The sequence below is a fragment of the Anomalospiza imberbis genome, chromosome 16 (genome assembly GCF_031753505.1).
Source record: "Anomalospiza imberbis isolate Cuckoo-Finch-1a 21T00152 chromosome 16, ASM3175350v1, whole genome shotgun sequence".
Taxonomy (NCBI): domain Eukaryota; kingdom Metazoa; phylum Chordata; class Aves; order Passeriformes; family Viduidae; genus Anomalospiza; species Anomalospiza imberbis.
Window position 1 is genome coordinate 9,902,350 of NC_089696.1, and position 15,998 is coordinate 9,918,347.

The following is a 15,998-nucleotide window of genomic DNA, read 5'->3' on the forward strand; positions in this document are numbered from 1 at the left end:
TATAACACAGGGTGGGGAAGATGATAACTGAAGGAAAAGGAATAATACAAACATACACCCTGCAGTATTTCAGAGAATCACCCTTGGCAGGTGCAGAAAAGGTGTCCTTGAACTTGTGCAGCGTCACAGCTTTATCGCATTCCATACTGTGATAAAAGAGCAGAATCAATAACTCAGAGAATGGGACTGAGCAGCTGATGCTGAATAGAAGTCTTAGGAGGTAAAGGGTATTTGTGAAGAACATAATTAGCAAGCCAAGTTTCTCCAGTCCTCTGTAACCCACGTTTAATTTCAGTTAGCAAGGGCCAGCCTACAGGACAGTTACTCCAGATTTATACCAATATAAGCGAGAATGGAAAAACAGGCACTTGGGAAATGAAAATTCAGCCATAAGATTTTAAAGAATAAAATGTCATCCAATTATTAGTTTGGGTAATGGAACAGACTGCATTTTGTTTGAAAAGGGAGAGCCATACTGCACTAGTAGGTGCTCCAGTGCTGCAGAAGGGGCCTGGAGAGGAGGAGTTGGTCCATCCACACACCTACACAAATCATTCTACACATCAGTACAGCCAGGTGCAAATCCCAGCTGCCTGAGAGGAGAAATACATCATTTGGCTGTGTCTCATCCAATGTACTCTGCACTTCCCAGGCAGATTTAATTTTTTGGAGGTGAAATTGAATAACTGGCAAAGGCCCAGTGTTTCAGAGAAATTTGAAAAAATCCAAAAAACTAACTTGTGCAGCAGTGAGGATGTACTGGGAGGAGCCTGCTAGTCCCCTGCTGGTGGAACACTTTGGGAATCAGAAAACTCTGTGAAGCATGGGATCCACACACAAGAAATACAGAACAAGAGAGATCTAGTCTTGTTTCAAGCTTCTGTTGGTATATCCCAGACATTGATTGCCCACAGACTCATTTTCTTAGTTATGCAACTCTTCTGTGGGAATATTAAGTTCCATATTAAGACTGTTTAGGTCCTTTGCCCTTACTGCTCCCTTTGAAAGACCATGCAAGAGTGTGATCTCCTTCAATAGCTAGAAGTGTTTTCTGTAGTTTTCAGTCGAAACATTCTGTTGATCAGATTATAAAAATTTTATCTCACAGTCATGTTAAGCTTTAACTTCAGTTCTTTTCCCACTCTATTTATCATGAGATCTATTTATAAAGGACTTGCATATTGTTCCTCCACTGTCACACTGAAGAAGTCATGTTCTTTTTATCTCTCCCTAAGACTGCTAATTCTGTAATTGCTTTAATAGTCAGTCTGCACTGATTCCAGTTTAAGCTAATCTTTTTCAACACTGTTGACAGGAACTGTATAAATATTTCACACAAAATCTTACCAATGCCTTGTCTAAAAGTGCCAATATTTCCTTCCCTGCTAAAAATCTCACCTAACCCATCTGAACACTTCATTATCTGTTTCCACAGCTGTGTTGTACTGGCAGATTTGGCACACTGTCAGTCTATCAGAACACTCGGATCTTTTTCCTTCTCTGTTGCTTCCAGCTGATGAATCCCAAGAACATGACTTTGCAGTTCACATTATTAAATTTCTATCACTGCAGGCAAGAAGGTCAGCTAATTCCAGCGTGGTGATCTGGTCCTCCTCAGAACTGGAAATACCTTCCAGCATTTTATCACATGCACAATTTTTGAGGCTGGTTCCTAGTTCATGGAAATGTGGATTATATGGTATTTCTCCAAAGAGTGATCCCTGAGAAAACCATTGGGTAATTTGCTCCATTATTGTAACGCCTTTTTTATGTTGCTCCTTCTTCACATTGTTTTTATATTAATCCCTATCACCTCCACTTTCAGTAATGAATTCCTGCACAACACTGTATCAAATGATCTGTTTGAACTTCAATAGACTGAGTTCACTGCACTATTTCATTCCGGAGAGACAATTATCTTACTTAAGATACACCAGCTCAGTCTGATATCTTCTGCTCTGGTAAACCATGTATGTTTTCTCAAATTCTCTTTGCCTCCCTACAATGAATTTGTTCTAAGACTTAGCATTATACTGAATTTTTAAAATGCATTTTAGAATATATATACTTTGTAAAAATAAATTTCAGAATATAAACATTGTATTTGCTATGCTGAAGTCCTAGGCAAGCTTTCATTGAAATTCACTAAACACTGGTTGCTTTTACTTGTAAATTCATTTACCAGTTATTTCAGTATGCTAGGGAGGAGATTGTATGTATTCCTCAATAGTTTTTTGCATGAAGAAATATACTCTGTTTCTCCTAAGACTTGTAATTTCTGTTAGACTGTTGCTTCCTTTATATGTCAATCCCATCTGTTTTTAGCCTAATGTCAAAGCAAAGGATCATTGCTTATTCTCAAGCAACACCATCTCTTGTTAGCTGATTTATTATTTAAGAAAACCACTTTATACTATCCCTGTGTCTTTGATGGAGCTCTGCTATCACTGGTGGCATTAATTTTCTGCTTTAGGTCTGGGAAGTTAAAGTCTTCCTTAAACAAGGAATTGCAGTTATTACTTTCCTGTAATTTTACCTCTCTTATAATTTATATTCAAGTTTGAATACAGGAAGGAGGCTGTAAAAGATCCTCAGCACTATCCTGCTGGGGCAGTTTTTGCCATCTCTCGTCTGAGTTATTTCCACCCAAACAGAATTTGTTTGGTCAGTGCAATCACAGATTTCTTTATACTCTGTAATTTCCTCAACATTCAGTGACACCCTCCCTCCCTCTCCTCTCATTTCTGTCTTCCCTAACAAACTCCTTACATACTGCATTAGTGGGAATATTCTGTTCTCAGCAGAAATGCAGAAGACCTCTCCATGCTCCAGCAGAGCTGCTGATGAGCTACTGATATCTCACCTTGCCTTTGACATTGCCATTCTGTCTGGGCAAGACAACTTCCACAGGAGACAGGGCATATCCTGTGTGAGGCCCAGGGGGAGGCTGTGCCCTGCCATGTCCAGATGATAACCAAACACTTTTCACAATCAAAGATGACCTGGAAATAGACATTTGATAGCTTTGCTGTGTGAACACCCTGACTCCATAGGTACTCGGGACCTAACTACCTTCTCAGGATTGTCATAGAGAGGTATTAATATGAAGAAAGAGTACAGAAACACTGATTTTTGTGCTTATTGATTTGTTCCCCTGTGGATGTCATATTTCCAGTATTTTTCTGTCATTCACAGCCAGTGAGAATAGTCAGAGCACTTCCTATGGAGAGATCTACTTGAGCTAATCTGCATGTCTTGTTCTTCAGAGAAATTATTTTAGCCACACCACAAAGCCATGCAGTGAGGTTATAAATTTCAGCAGAGCCAGGGAAGAAATATGCTCCTACATACCTGATCCCCTGAATCCATCAGAGATTTACTTCTTGGCACTGACTGCAACATCAAACAAAAAATAAAGGACTTGTTGAGAAATGACATTGCTGGAGTTCTTTTGGCCCCAGTCACTCATGTCTGCACACACCCAGTTGCTGTGGCTGGGAGCGCCTCCAGACAGAGCTGAGTGATGCAAAGCATTTTCCAAATGTTTGCACAATGAGGAATTGCCATCATGGACTCGGGAGCAACTGTTTTCAGAAAGTAAATATTGTGCATTTCTAGATTAGATAATAGCTAAGGGTAGCACGCGTGGTGGCTGGAGCCTGAAGGCAAAGCACAGCAGCAAGTCTGAAGAGAGATTCTTGTCTCCTACACAAGGATGAGACTTAGGCTGTGCAGCTCAAGGAATGCTCTCCCTTTCACCCATTACTAGTTGTTGCAATGCATCATGCTTAATTTTTCAGAGATGTAAAATTAAATTAGACAGAAGGACAGCAGCAAAAGGTTCGGTGAGATGGAGAAAGAGTAATAAGTTTGTATCTGATTCCATCAGATGAAAAGTGGCCGAGTTCTCTTCAAAGTGCCCGCAGTTCAACAGTGTTCACAGTTTAGCAGCTCTGGTCAGAACTTCTACATTTCCCCATGGAGCAAAAACAGCTCTTTAACTGCAACATTACCAATTCAGATACAATAGCTCTTCTGTTATCTGCTAACATTTTTTGACTATGTTTCCTTATTGCTGTTCTCATGCCTTTCCATTGTAGTGTGGAAAGTTACAGAAAGGATGGAAAGTACAGAAAGGATGAAAAGTATGGAAAGTACAGAAAGGATTGGCATTTACCTGGCATGCTGTATCTGCAAAATGATTTATTAGGTCTTAATTAGTAGTTCTCAGAGAGTGTTAGGAGGTAATTTCTCAATAGAGAGGATAGGAACAGCAATTTCAGTATTGAAATGTCCCATTGGTATTTCTGTGGGCTGTTTGATGCTCAGAATATTTTTAAAGAGCTATTTGGTCAGAGGCACATCTTTAGAGGACTTTGGGCATTGATTACTGCAAAAGGACAATATGGTCTAAAGTCATAATACCAGTGCAGTATTTTCTAAGACAGATGGTTGGCAAAGAATTTTTGGCCTACTGGTAACAAAGTGCACAGGCCTTCTTCCCATCAGCAGAATGTCAGGAAACTATCTGAAATTTCTTGTCATCTTGGCAAGGCACCTGCAACTCTAAGAGATCTTTTTGCTTGCCTGTGTGGCTGAGACAGGAGGTTGTTTCACCTGGGGGGAGAATTGCACCTGGGAAATGGCTGCTGAAATAAACTCTTGATCTTGTGTCTGCAGTTTTAGGATGGAGAGTGAACAAGAATCTTGCCTAAAACTGGTCAAACAGTCCAGCTTGTGTGATTCATAGCAGTCATTCCATGCAGGAATTCTGTGCATTTTGTATAATGCTACTGGGGCTGGAAGCCCCGTTGGGTAGATAGCATTTTGGCCATGATTTCAGCTCTTAGGCAGAGTTTCACTGCAAATACTACCATAATTAAAAACTGATGAAGAAAATTGGGCAAATGTGTTCTCCGTTTCTGGACATCATCTTTCAGCTCCAGCTCAGGGGGAGTTTTGCACAGGTGGTAGTATGTGTGACAGCTTAATAGAGATGGCAAGGATAGGACAGTATTAATGACACTGTAATTAATACCAGCAGTATTTTAATAGTATCTAACTGCCAATATATGTCCCAGGTCCAATTCAGGGTGACTGATTGGTTTAGAAAAGCATGTTGTTTTGGTGCCTCTACAGTCAAGGCAATTACTATTTCAGCCTGTTGTAGTCTGCAGCATTAATCCAGCTCTTTTCAGAGCATTATATTCACATTGGGGGTTTATTTTATTTTATTTTTTTTTTTAATAAAATGAACTTTGCAATGGAAACCCTTGTTCTGACTGCCAGGCAGTATTACCAAATCAGGGCTGTGTGACCCTGTAAGATGCACATGAGTCAGCATTGGGTTCAAGTCCTGCCTGCAGAATCAAAGTGCAAAGACTTATTTGGCTTGTGGGATAGAGAAGCCTTATTCAATATCTCACATCTCATTCTGTGACCTGAAGATGCACAATGTGAGTTTCCAGGGGATGGTGGCTTGAGGGTTAAGCAGAAAGGAAGGTCCCTGCATCTTTGCTGGGACCTGCCTGTTTTTTAGTTTGCCATAGGTTCATTAGCATTTAGGGAAAATGTTTTACGAGAGATCACACACTTCTTTGTTCCAAACCGTATTGTAATGTGAACTACATGTCACAGAAAATACAGAATAATCTTTCCTGTTTACAGAACTAGACAGTCTAGACTTTTATGGTATTTATTTAAAGCTTCAGTTTTGACCTAGATCCAGTTCTTATTTCTGAAAGCTACATAAAGTTCTGACTTGCAGCAATTTTCTTCTTAAGGCTGTTAATGTATATTTATGTAGACTCAAGAACTCCAACCTCTTATTACAAGAACCATGTAGTATTTTTAACAAGAGTCAATTGATTCTATGTAAAATTATGCACAGGATACTGCAGGCAGGGGGAAAAAAACTTGTGGTCTACACATATTTGTTATTAACTGCTTTAATTTGACCTACCTGGTTTTATAAGCAGCAGTGTCAGGGGAATTAATTGCATCAGAGTACATGGAGAGAAAAATCAAGGAGGAATTCTATTCACCCCAAATTAAGCTTTAATACTGCAAAGCTGTCATTATGTGTATCAAAGGCTGTTGAAAGTCATGTGGCTGGGAATAACTAGGGGGCTTGTTAATGCAGTCATGATCATCTTTCTGACAGAAGCTCACTTTCAGGAAACGTGATATGAAATTTTCCTTAGGTTCTCATCTCATTCACATACTGTGTTTATTTCACTCTTAGTGTGCTTCATCTTTAATTTCTCAGTTAGGAACTAATTATCTACAAAACTGTATAATGAAAGATGAGCAAATCTGAAAGGAGTCTTAAGTGTATGCAAGTTACATTTTCTTTTCCTAATTTTGGGAATGGGAGTTTCCTCAACTTATTTGGGTTGAGGCCCTTGCATAAATAGGATCATATTGTGCTTCTAAACATAGCCAGAGATTCTGATTTCTGCTTCTTGTAGTTCTCTTTGAAAGGCACTCTTTTCTTCCATGTTCTTTCTAAGTGGGTGTATTTCTTCCTTTCTAGTAATCTCTGCAATATCTTATCAGTCTCTCGGAGCTGACCCTTCCCTCTGTGAATGGCCGGAACTGCTGCTGGAGTCTGTAGCATTTAAACAAAGGGCAGAATCAAAGAGGGATTCTTCTGGCAGCTTAAAGGCTTACAGAATTTGTAGTACTAATGTAGACATTGTTTCATTGGGATCTTGTATGCGTTCTTACACATCTATGTCTATCATGTGCAAATCTATCTGTGCAATTCTGTTCCATCCTTCCTCAGAAATTTTTATTTTTTTTAAGATCAGGTAGGAGCCTGAGTTTCCAAATATAGTTCCATGAAGGCAAAAAGCAAAAGCGTATCAATAATCATGCAGTAGACAGAGAACACAAGAATGACTGTTCAAATTCATTTGATATTTGACTGTGTCTCCTTTATGCTGAAATCACTGCACAAAGCAATCAGTTGCAGTGTAAGAGTCTCTTTCTGTAAATAAATGTGACTATATATGATAGCTGTTCCCAGGCCAGATGATGAATTAGACTCAAAATTACATACACAAAAAGCATGACCAATTGCATATTTTAATTTGTAATTATCACCAGTGCTTATGCTAATTGCTTGTTGTGCAGGAGCAATAAAATAAAACATAACTGGGTTAGTGTTTGCTGTCAAGCCATTTTCAGTGTATAACAACTGATTTATTGGTCCTCTGAACCAATGAATATCCTTTCTCTATGTGAATGATCTATATATACCTATGAATCATTAAATGCAAAATTCCTTCATCATAGGATCAGCAAATCTGTAAATTATTATCTACATGCTGTGTTCCAAATGGTGACCTTTGTGTCTATGTCTTATTTAGATTTTTTGCCTCTAACAGTGAGCATTGTGTTTTCATTGTACAGCACTGAACATACTTTCTCTCATATTCTGTAATGTCACGCAGTTCTATACAGCAGCAATAAATATAAAACTCTGCTTAAGGGAAGAAAATAGCCAGAGCCATCTGGAGAGGCACTGAATTTCTCAGTAGTGGACAAAGTGCATTCCAGACAAGGACAGGTAAGAAAGAGCAGAAAATAAGTTAGAGCACATATGGGAAACAATATCCCTTGGTGAGTTCTTTGGACATTAAACCAAACTGTGGCAGAGCTCCTGTGTGTTTCTCACTCAGAGTTTGCTCTATAAGGAGAACTGTGTGCATTAATTGAGTCACCTGCATAAGTGCCACAGCACCAGAGCATACAGAGGTGAGCCTGGGCTCAGGCTGCAACTGGTGCTGTTCAGATCTCTCTGGGAGTCATTGGCAGGTGATGGTGGGGTACATACAGGATCTCCTGTCTTGCAGTGATCAGCTTGATGTTCTGGAGACCTTCCTTCTTGTCATCTAACCCTAGATAGAAACTCAGCTCCATGCAGCCACTCATTCATGCCTGCCTGGTGGGATGGGGAGAGAATTGAAAGTGTAAAATTGAGGAAACTAATGAGTTGAGATAAAGGCAGTTTAATGGGTAAAGAAAATTCACACACACAAGCAAAGCAAAACAAAGAATTCATTCGCCGCTTCCCATGGGCAGTCAGGTTCAGCCAGCCCAGGAAAGCAGAGCTCCACCACATGTAACAGTGACTTGGGAAAGCAAATGACACCACTCTGAAACCAGCTTTAAACATGGAACATGAAGCCTTGTAGTCTGGGACATCCCTTGGGTCGGTGGGGCTCAGCTGTCCTGGCTGTGTCCCCTCCCAGCTCCTCGTGCACCCTCATTCTCCTGGCAGATGTGTGGGATGAGGAGCAGGAAAGGCATTGACTCTGTGAGTTCTGCTCTGCAATAACAAAAACATCTCATGTTATCAACACTGTTTCCAGCACAAATACAAAACACAGCCCCATACCAGCTACTGTGATGAAAATTAACTCTATCCCAGCCAAACCAGCACACTTCTCCACTTTCTCTCCCATTAGCACCTCTTCTACAGGATAAAGCTCGCAGTACATGAGACCAGGAATCCCCAGAGTGGATATTTCCTCTGCAGTGGGTCTGCCCAGGCAGGGAATCTAGATCAGCGTGGAGAATGTTAACAGATGGCTGCTGGGCTCGTGTTTGCCAGCTGGAGAAAAGCACAATGCAGCAGGGATGTGTGTCCAAGCCCTTTGCCAGTGGTGGCACCAGCCAGTGAGGAGGAAAGCTCTTGTAACTGTCCTGATCTCCAACAGCTATAAGCAAATCTAGGCAGAGGAAAAGTCAGATATCACACATTGATGTTACTGCTTATGCACAGAGAGCATTGCAATATTTTCTTGTATGACAGGAGTACTTAACGTGTAGGAATCTGACTTGTGTTAATTTGCTGGATAAAAATAATATTTTCTGTACCTACATTCAGAGAATCAGCCTTTTGAGACATATCTTTAAGAAAAATAAATATATCTAGTGGTTTGTGTGGAATGAAGTTTATATTTGGGTCAAATTAAAAAGTGGTCTATACTTTGGTGGGTAGTTAAGCTGTAAAATTTAACAAATGAAAGGGTAAAAATGATTATTTTACTTTTACCAGCTCAGCAGTAAACAGAGCAGGTGCAAGCCATGTTTAATCCATGACCCCTGGGAAATGGTAATGTTCATTTCTGTTGTCTTCCTGTGCCAGATGCCAGGCTCCCCAAATTTCTAATTGAAAGCACTGACTAGAAAGAATGATAGGACACAACTGAGCACCTGGGTCGCATCAAAATGAGAAAAGCTCTTTAACTGCTGCTTATTGTAATATGCCACTGTAGGCAACACTTGTGGTAGGACTTTATAAATAGATAACCTGAGCTGTGCTCACACAAGGGTAATTTAGAAGCTGTCAGCTTGTTAGGCAGTTTTCCAGCAGTGTGCTGATGGCACATGCCCATAATCCAAGAGGAAATAATTCTTCAGGTTTATATAGTACATTATGACATAAAGTTGTAGGGGTTTTGTTATCTTTAAAATTCCTAGTCTGCTTTGGCATTAAAGGAAGTTCCAAGCAGATGTGACATAAGCATTTTCTAATGTCTTGGAGCAGGTATGTCATGTTACCTGCCATGTTCTAAAAACATTTGGGTGGTCAAAATTACTTAGCCATGGTAGCACACAATTGCAGAGGAATTAAACTTTTGGCAAAGGTGCTGATAACTGTTTTCATGTGTAGTTTTATCTCTTATGATGCTGTTTCTCAATTTGCAGTGGTACTCACTGTACCCTCTGGAGTTCACAGCACTGAAACACCACATCCCTTTTGTATTGGGTACAGATATGAAAGAGATCCTCCTGCTGAACATACTACAGCCCATGGGCTTTGATTAGCTTTGGACCTTTAGACTGAATTTCCTTCATGTTCAAATAATTTACATTTGAAAATATGAAGAATAAAATGCATTTTTCAGCTACCATTGCTTCCTGATTACTCAGTGCTTATAGAGGTTGATTAATGAGATTCATATGTAGTCATCAAAATGTCATCAAACCCCTTTCTACTCTTCAGAAGTCATTTAGATTCTGTATTGTCAGATATATACCATATACATCCCACTAAGGTATATTTGTTGGTTTTTACATAGCTTTGATATCAAAAGAAGACACCAGTTCCCTGTCAAGATAAAAGTTTTTTTTTCTGTACCAATTTTTCTTCTGTAGGACTGAAGAACAAAACTGTAGCTATTGACATTTAATGAATGAGATTAGACCTTTTCACTTTGGTCAAAGCTTTGAAAAGCAACTTCATCTGTAAGACTACAGAATGCAAATAATTTTGTAAACCTGTTTCTGTTGAATTAGCTTTATTAAAAAGATAAAGAGATTGTGGAAGATAGATGGGCTTTGATTCTTGGATGATCTTTGGACTTTCAGACTGCAAGGATAAGGAAAATGAGCTACATATTTCAGGTCTGTTTTTGTAAGTAACCAGTTAATAAGTAAACTTTTAAGGTAAGGTGCTGTCCTTAAGAGGGCCAAGGTTTTTTAAAATGCATCTGATATTTGTTTTTAGTGAGTTGTTCCTTGCCTTGTCCTTGTGGGATAAGCTTTGTTTATTGGTTTTTATTGCTTTCTCTAATAAATTTGCACTGAAGTATTTTATACCTTTCTCTTCTGATTACCATATAGTACAGAGATCTATAACCAAATCGTTACCTTCTGTAAATGGTTCTTGTTCTGAATACGATCTTTTGAACCAATAATAATTAAAAATAATGAAAATATTAAAAAATTTTGTTTTCCAGTTTACATATGCAGGATATATTGATTTGTGCTCCTTCCTCAATTGACAAGATTCTTCCTGATCCTGATTAAGTTGTCTTGATTCACCCAATCCTCTGTGTAATTGTTCATGTTGAAATGTCAGTGCTCTGGAAGACAACATTCATTAATGTAAGAAAAATACATAAGAAAGCATAAACGTTTCAGTACAAGGTACATCCTTCCCTTGCAGTGCTGCAATGAGCTGCACCTTCCTCTAAATCTTGGATCCTTGTGCTTCTCTTCCAGGTGTGCACTCCAGCTGAAGGCATTGAGACACCAGTTGTCTCTGTTAGCAGGTTCCTTACTCTGTTCTTTTATCCTTTTCTGGGTCTGCCCTCTGCATCCAAATGCTTCTTTTAAAAATTCCTTTTGTCAGTATTACAAATTATTTCCAAATTGGGATGAGCTTCCCCCCCATACACAGAGGGTCCTTAGCCTGAAGCCTTTGCTCATGCTTTCACTAAAACGGAGTGTGGAAGTCAGTGAGAGACTGTTGAAAGGAAATGCAAGTGGTCTAAGGTAATTTCTGGTTTAATTTTAGAGCACTTGCATAGGATTGGGTTATTAAGGCTATTTAAAATGAAAGGTGAGTGCCTGCATATATAAAAAAATATCCTTTAATCTTCAGTGAATTTCAGCTTGCACAATGTTAATGAGAACTAGTACTTGCATGAGACTTTTTCTTGATTGTTTTCTATATTAGGTATAAAGTGGTATGGAAATGGAAAAGACTACCTTAATAGACAGGTTGATCAAGAATCCCTGTTTGGTAGGACTCCAAACAATCTTTGTCTTTCAATAGGTGACACATTCAAGTGGTGACATATAAAACTAATCAAAATTTAGTATTAGAATTCTTATTTAGACAGACATGCAAATCATGTTTTATCTTGCACTCAAAAGTTTGCCTTCCTTTACTGAAAGGATTTGTGATGAAGAGATTCCTGCTGATCAAGAGGTCTAGAAGCAGATAATGCTTTTTTGGCATTTTGTAAGCAGAGTTTACATCAGCGGATACTTAGTTAAACATGGCTAATTACAGGAGCATTCTGCAGCCTGGAAATGGTTTGTTTCTCAGAGGCATTGCCTGGTTCTATACTTGTAGGTAGCTTTACTAAACCCTTACACTTAGGCAGAAGTGGTGCTGAACTGTTCCTTTGCAGAAGTGCTGTTGTTGTCACCTACACCTCCAGTGTAAGAGCACCCAGAGCCTCACGTGGTGACATTTGCTTTTTTGAGTTGTCTCAGACAGGACAAGTTCCTGAGAGCTGCTGAGCAGCTTCCCCAGCTATTGCCTTCATGAAAGTATTGCAAGAGGAGACACTGAACTGCAACCTCGCTGTTTGATCTCCTGCTTCTTACTTGGTCTGTTTGTGAGAATATTCTTTCTGCTTTGCTTTTTTCCCCTTGACACACATACAATGTATATTTAGATCAGGACTGCATTAGACATTCATGTGGTTAAATGGTTTCTCACTCTATTCAGTCCTGCTTTGCTGCATCTGGAGCAAAATGTAATAGTCCACACAGTTCAATATTTGCTAAAAATAAATAGGAGAGGGTGGAAGGAATTTCTAATGTAGCTGAGAAAGTTTTGCAACAGCTTCTTTACACAAAAATCATAACTTTGCATTTCCTTTGTGTTAATGGAAATTAATTAAATCTCCTGTACCTGAGGAGGGAATAGACACATATAATTTCTCTCTTACAATTTTGGAGGAAGGTTGTATAGGAAGCTTTAAAATAGAGCTTTATCACCACAGACGTACCTTTTATTTCAGCATTGGGTAGTTGTCAGTGACATAAAAAACAGCTTCAAAATTGACATGAGTTGACAATTTGGATGGCAACATCATCCGAATAATGTGGGGAAAGAAATTTACCAACTCATTACTCTGTTTTTTGTAAATCAGGATGGAATCCTGTTGAGAATAAATTTATACTGATATTGGCACTTATACTTCTTTGAGGGAGTACTTAACGTTCCCTTTCAGAAAAAATAATTCTTTTAACTAACTACATCGATTCCATAGAATGGTTCAGTGGACTAAAGTGAAATGAATATAATTTAATAAAGTAAATAAAGTAAATTTAAATTAATTGAATAAGACAAATTTACAATTCTAATCCATTTTCATATCTTAATGTTAAAACTTACTGAAAGTCTACCTGTTTGAAGTCAAAGTAAGAAGAACCTTCCTAATCAAGCTCATAAAAATCTACTAGGTATTCCTGAGTCAACAGAAATGAAACCTGTACTGAATTTTGCAGGGTGTTAGTGGCAGATGCAAATCCAAATATTGAATATTTCCCAAGAAGAATGTAATTCCTTAATGATTTACAAGAAATGCATTTTAAAAGAGCTGTTTTATCTTTATTTAACACATTTTAAAATTAATGCAAACTGAATTTTCTACCAGCAATTGAAAATATGCAATATCATATAATCCAGAGGTTTGTTTCTCCATGTGCAAGTTTAATCATTTGTGGGAAGAAATCAGAGAGTTCTGACCTAAACCCATTTTAGAATGACAGATAGATACTAAGAGAAAACAATTGACACAAATGAAAAGATTTCTTTTACTGTGTAACTTTTAAATGCAGTTTTCTTCAGCCAATTTTCCTTAAAATGTGAAATTCTGGATGTTGGACTTTGGAATGGAGAAAAAAGCCTCCAGTTATATAAAAAAGACTATTAGGTCACTGATGACTGAAGGTGGAGGTTAAAACCAGTGATATTTATTTTGTCTCTGTCAGGTGGAGAAGCAAATCACTTTGTTAAATACAAAAAGACAGCAGTGACAGGGAAAGAAAGGTTATATTTGAAAGCAGGAGATGTGATTCTTTTGTGGAGAGGGAGAGCAGAGTGTGTGTCTCAACATTCCTAAATAGAGAAGCCGATCTTTGTGCTTAAAACAGTGATCTGGAATAAGAGCTGGGTCCTGTGATCAGCTCGGTTCCTGGTGCTTGGAGATGCTGTTTTGTAGTAAATGAATTGTGATTCTTCTGGGGCTTTATTCACAGTTACACTGAGGACCTTTGACACCCCTCTGGCAGCTCACTGAGCCTGCTAGACAAATATTCCTTCTGCACGAATATTGTTATCAAAAATATTGAAGAAAACCAACTGAAAATAAAACTATCAACATCCTTTAGTTGATCCAATTATCTGTCTCTAAAAAAAGGTTTTAACACCTCCCACGCGGAACAGCAGCTTCAGTAATTTGGCCATGCTAACAGTGCATAATCAAGAAACACGAGGCAGTGATACGTGGTAACACGTCCCATTTTGTGTGTAGGAAGAGTTTTGTTTAAGTAAATATATTTTCTTTGTAAGTACCTTTTGGATTACTTGCTATTATGTTGCTCATCCCATTAGTCTTGTGTAGTTACCACAGATGTTTAATTGCAGAAATTTTAAATGAGTGAATCTAGCATTCCTGAGGATAGAGATAGGAGATGAGGCTTCGCATCCTTGGATTTTTTTTGATGTTGAAGATAGGGAGTTGATGTTTGATTTGAAGATAGGGAGTAAACTGTGACTAACAGTAGAACAAAGGATTGGAAGGTTTGGTTATTTAGCTTCTACCAGTGACTAATTCACAGCAAACCTTAAGTGTCCCATCATTACAGAATAGTGCTCTAACAAGTCCTTGTAATAATATGCTGCCATAATGCCCCAGATGATATTACAACATGATGTTTTATCAGAAAATTACATCGAAGGCCCAGCATTCAATTATGATAGGGTGGGTTGGGAAATCAAGCAGCCTGCTGTGCTGAGATGCAATGAATTGTTTTCAGCAGTGAAATGAGAACACCCTTGCACTGTAGACCTGCTGGAAGGTTACAAAGGAAGGTTTAAACTTCATGTCTGTAGCTGCTATCCATCTCAACATTTTTTCTGTGTGGAATTTGCATGAGGTCAGTGGCAGAGCTCAGAATTACCTCAGACCCAAGGCACTGCGGGGATCAGGACATGGGATCTGCCCGTGTTACACCACAGAAACACGGTGTTGTTTGAATAACCATCCTTACAAAGCATGGCTCTAACCTCAGCTGCAAGGAGCCACACTCGTGTCCAGGGGCCCCAGCCCTGATGTTCATGCTCATGGGAGGGAGATGGGACAGAGTGAAGAAAAAACGACTGACCTTGATGTTTCCACTGGATATTTACAGTACATACAGAAAAAGACACAGCTTTGTGATCACCATTCTCAGTATTACAACAGCCAAGAGCTATTTAAATGGAGATGGTGGCTGTTTGTACATGAAAAAATTATGTCATGCATATTATGTATTGTATATAACATATCACTAATTTTAATCGGAAGGGATCACATTTTGCCTCCCATCCATGAAATCCACAGACAACCGGACAAACAATATTCTGGGATTATTTTAGAACGTAATTAATTATAAATAGGATCATGAATTAGTAATAATTTACTAAAGCAACAAAAGAGATGATTGTATTCAATTTTATTATTCAAGTAAAATATTCCCTTTGGGAGGAAAACTAATTAGAATATTTAAAAAAATATGGGTCATTTGGTAACACAATTAGTGTCTTCAACCAGACAGAGGATAGCAGACTGGGGTTAAACACACACTTGGTAAGATGTGTGTATACACACAAGTATATCCCCATGGTAGAGAAAATTCAGAGGGACAGCAGGGATTTGGGTTTATGTTTCATCTTCCTGGATGCCATGTTCCAAATACTACTTTGAACACAAAACTTTATTTTCATGAATTCCCAGGGGTGCACTCATTGTACATTTCTTTGGACAATCTGTGCTCCCAAAGTCATTATATAATCTTGACATAATTGGCCTTTTTGTTAAATTATCTGGAAAACGGAAATCTAGTTTGTTAGTCATATGGTATTTCCCTGTTTCCTCACTGCAGAGAGCTCCTGATTGCTTAGGATTAACACTTCCATTTATGCTGCTTAGAGCTGACACCTCATTTTCATGTACTCAAAGTTCAGCATAATCACAGACCTAAACGAGAATAATCTTTATTTCTAAACCCTGCTGGTATCAATAATTCAACAAGGTCACCTCCAGCCTTGGAAGCGCTCTGGCTGCAGAGGGAGGGTGGTGTGCCCATCGCAGCGTCTAACCCGGGGCTCATCAGCCCCGCAGAGAGCAGGAACCGGCCGAGTTCACCCCCAGGGATGGCAGCAGGGGCTGTGCTCCTGCAGGGCTGATCCCGGGGAT

The 15,998-nt window shown here is 38.9% G+C and overlaps 1 long non-coding RNA gene across 2 annotated transcripts in view; it reads left to right on the top strand.

The window, feature by feature from the left end:
• Window positions 1-9,922, top strand: part of LOC137483692 (uncharacterized) — a 55,210-nt gene extending 45,288 nt beyond the window's left edge. Inside the window, exon 3 of one of the 2 annotated variants that reach the window (XR_011004594.1) lies at window positions 9,721-9,922. This is a non-coding gene — a long non-coding RNA (uncharacterized lncRNA). Of the gene's footprint in view, window positions 1-7,457; window positions 8,163-9,720 lie in introns of those variants that run through there. The other variant, XR_011004593.1, reaches the window with a different exon arrangement.
• The last annotated feature ends 6,076 nt before the right edge of the window (window positions 9,923-15,998 follow it).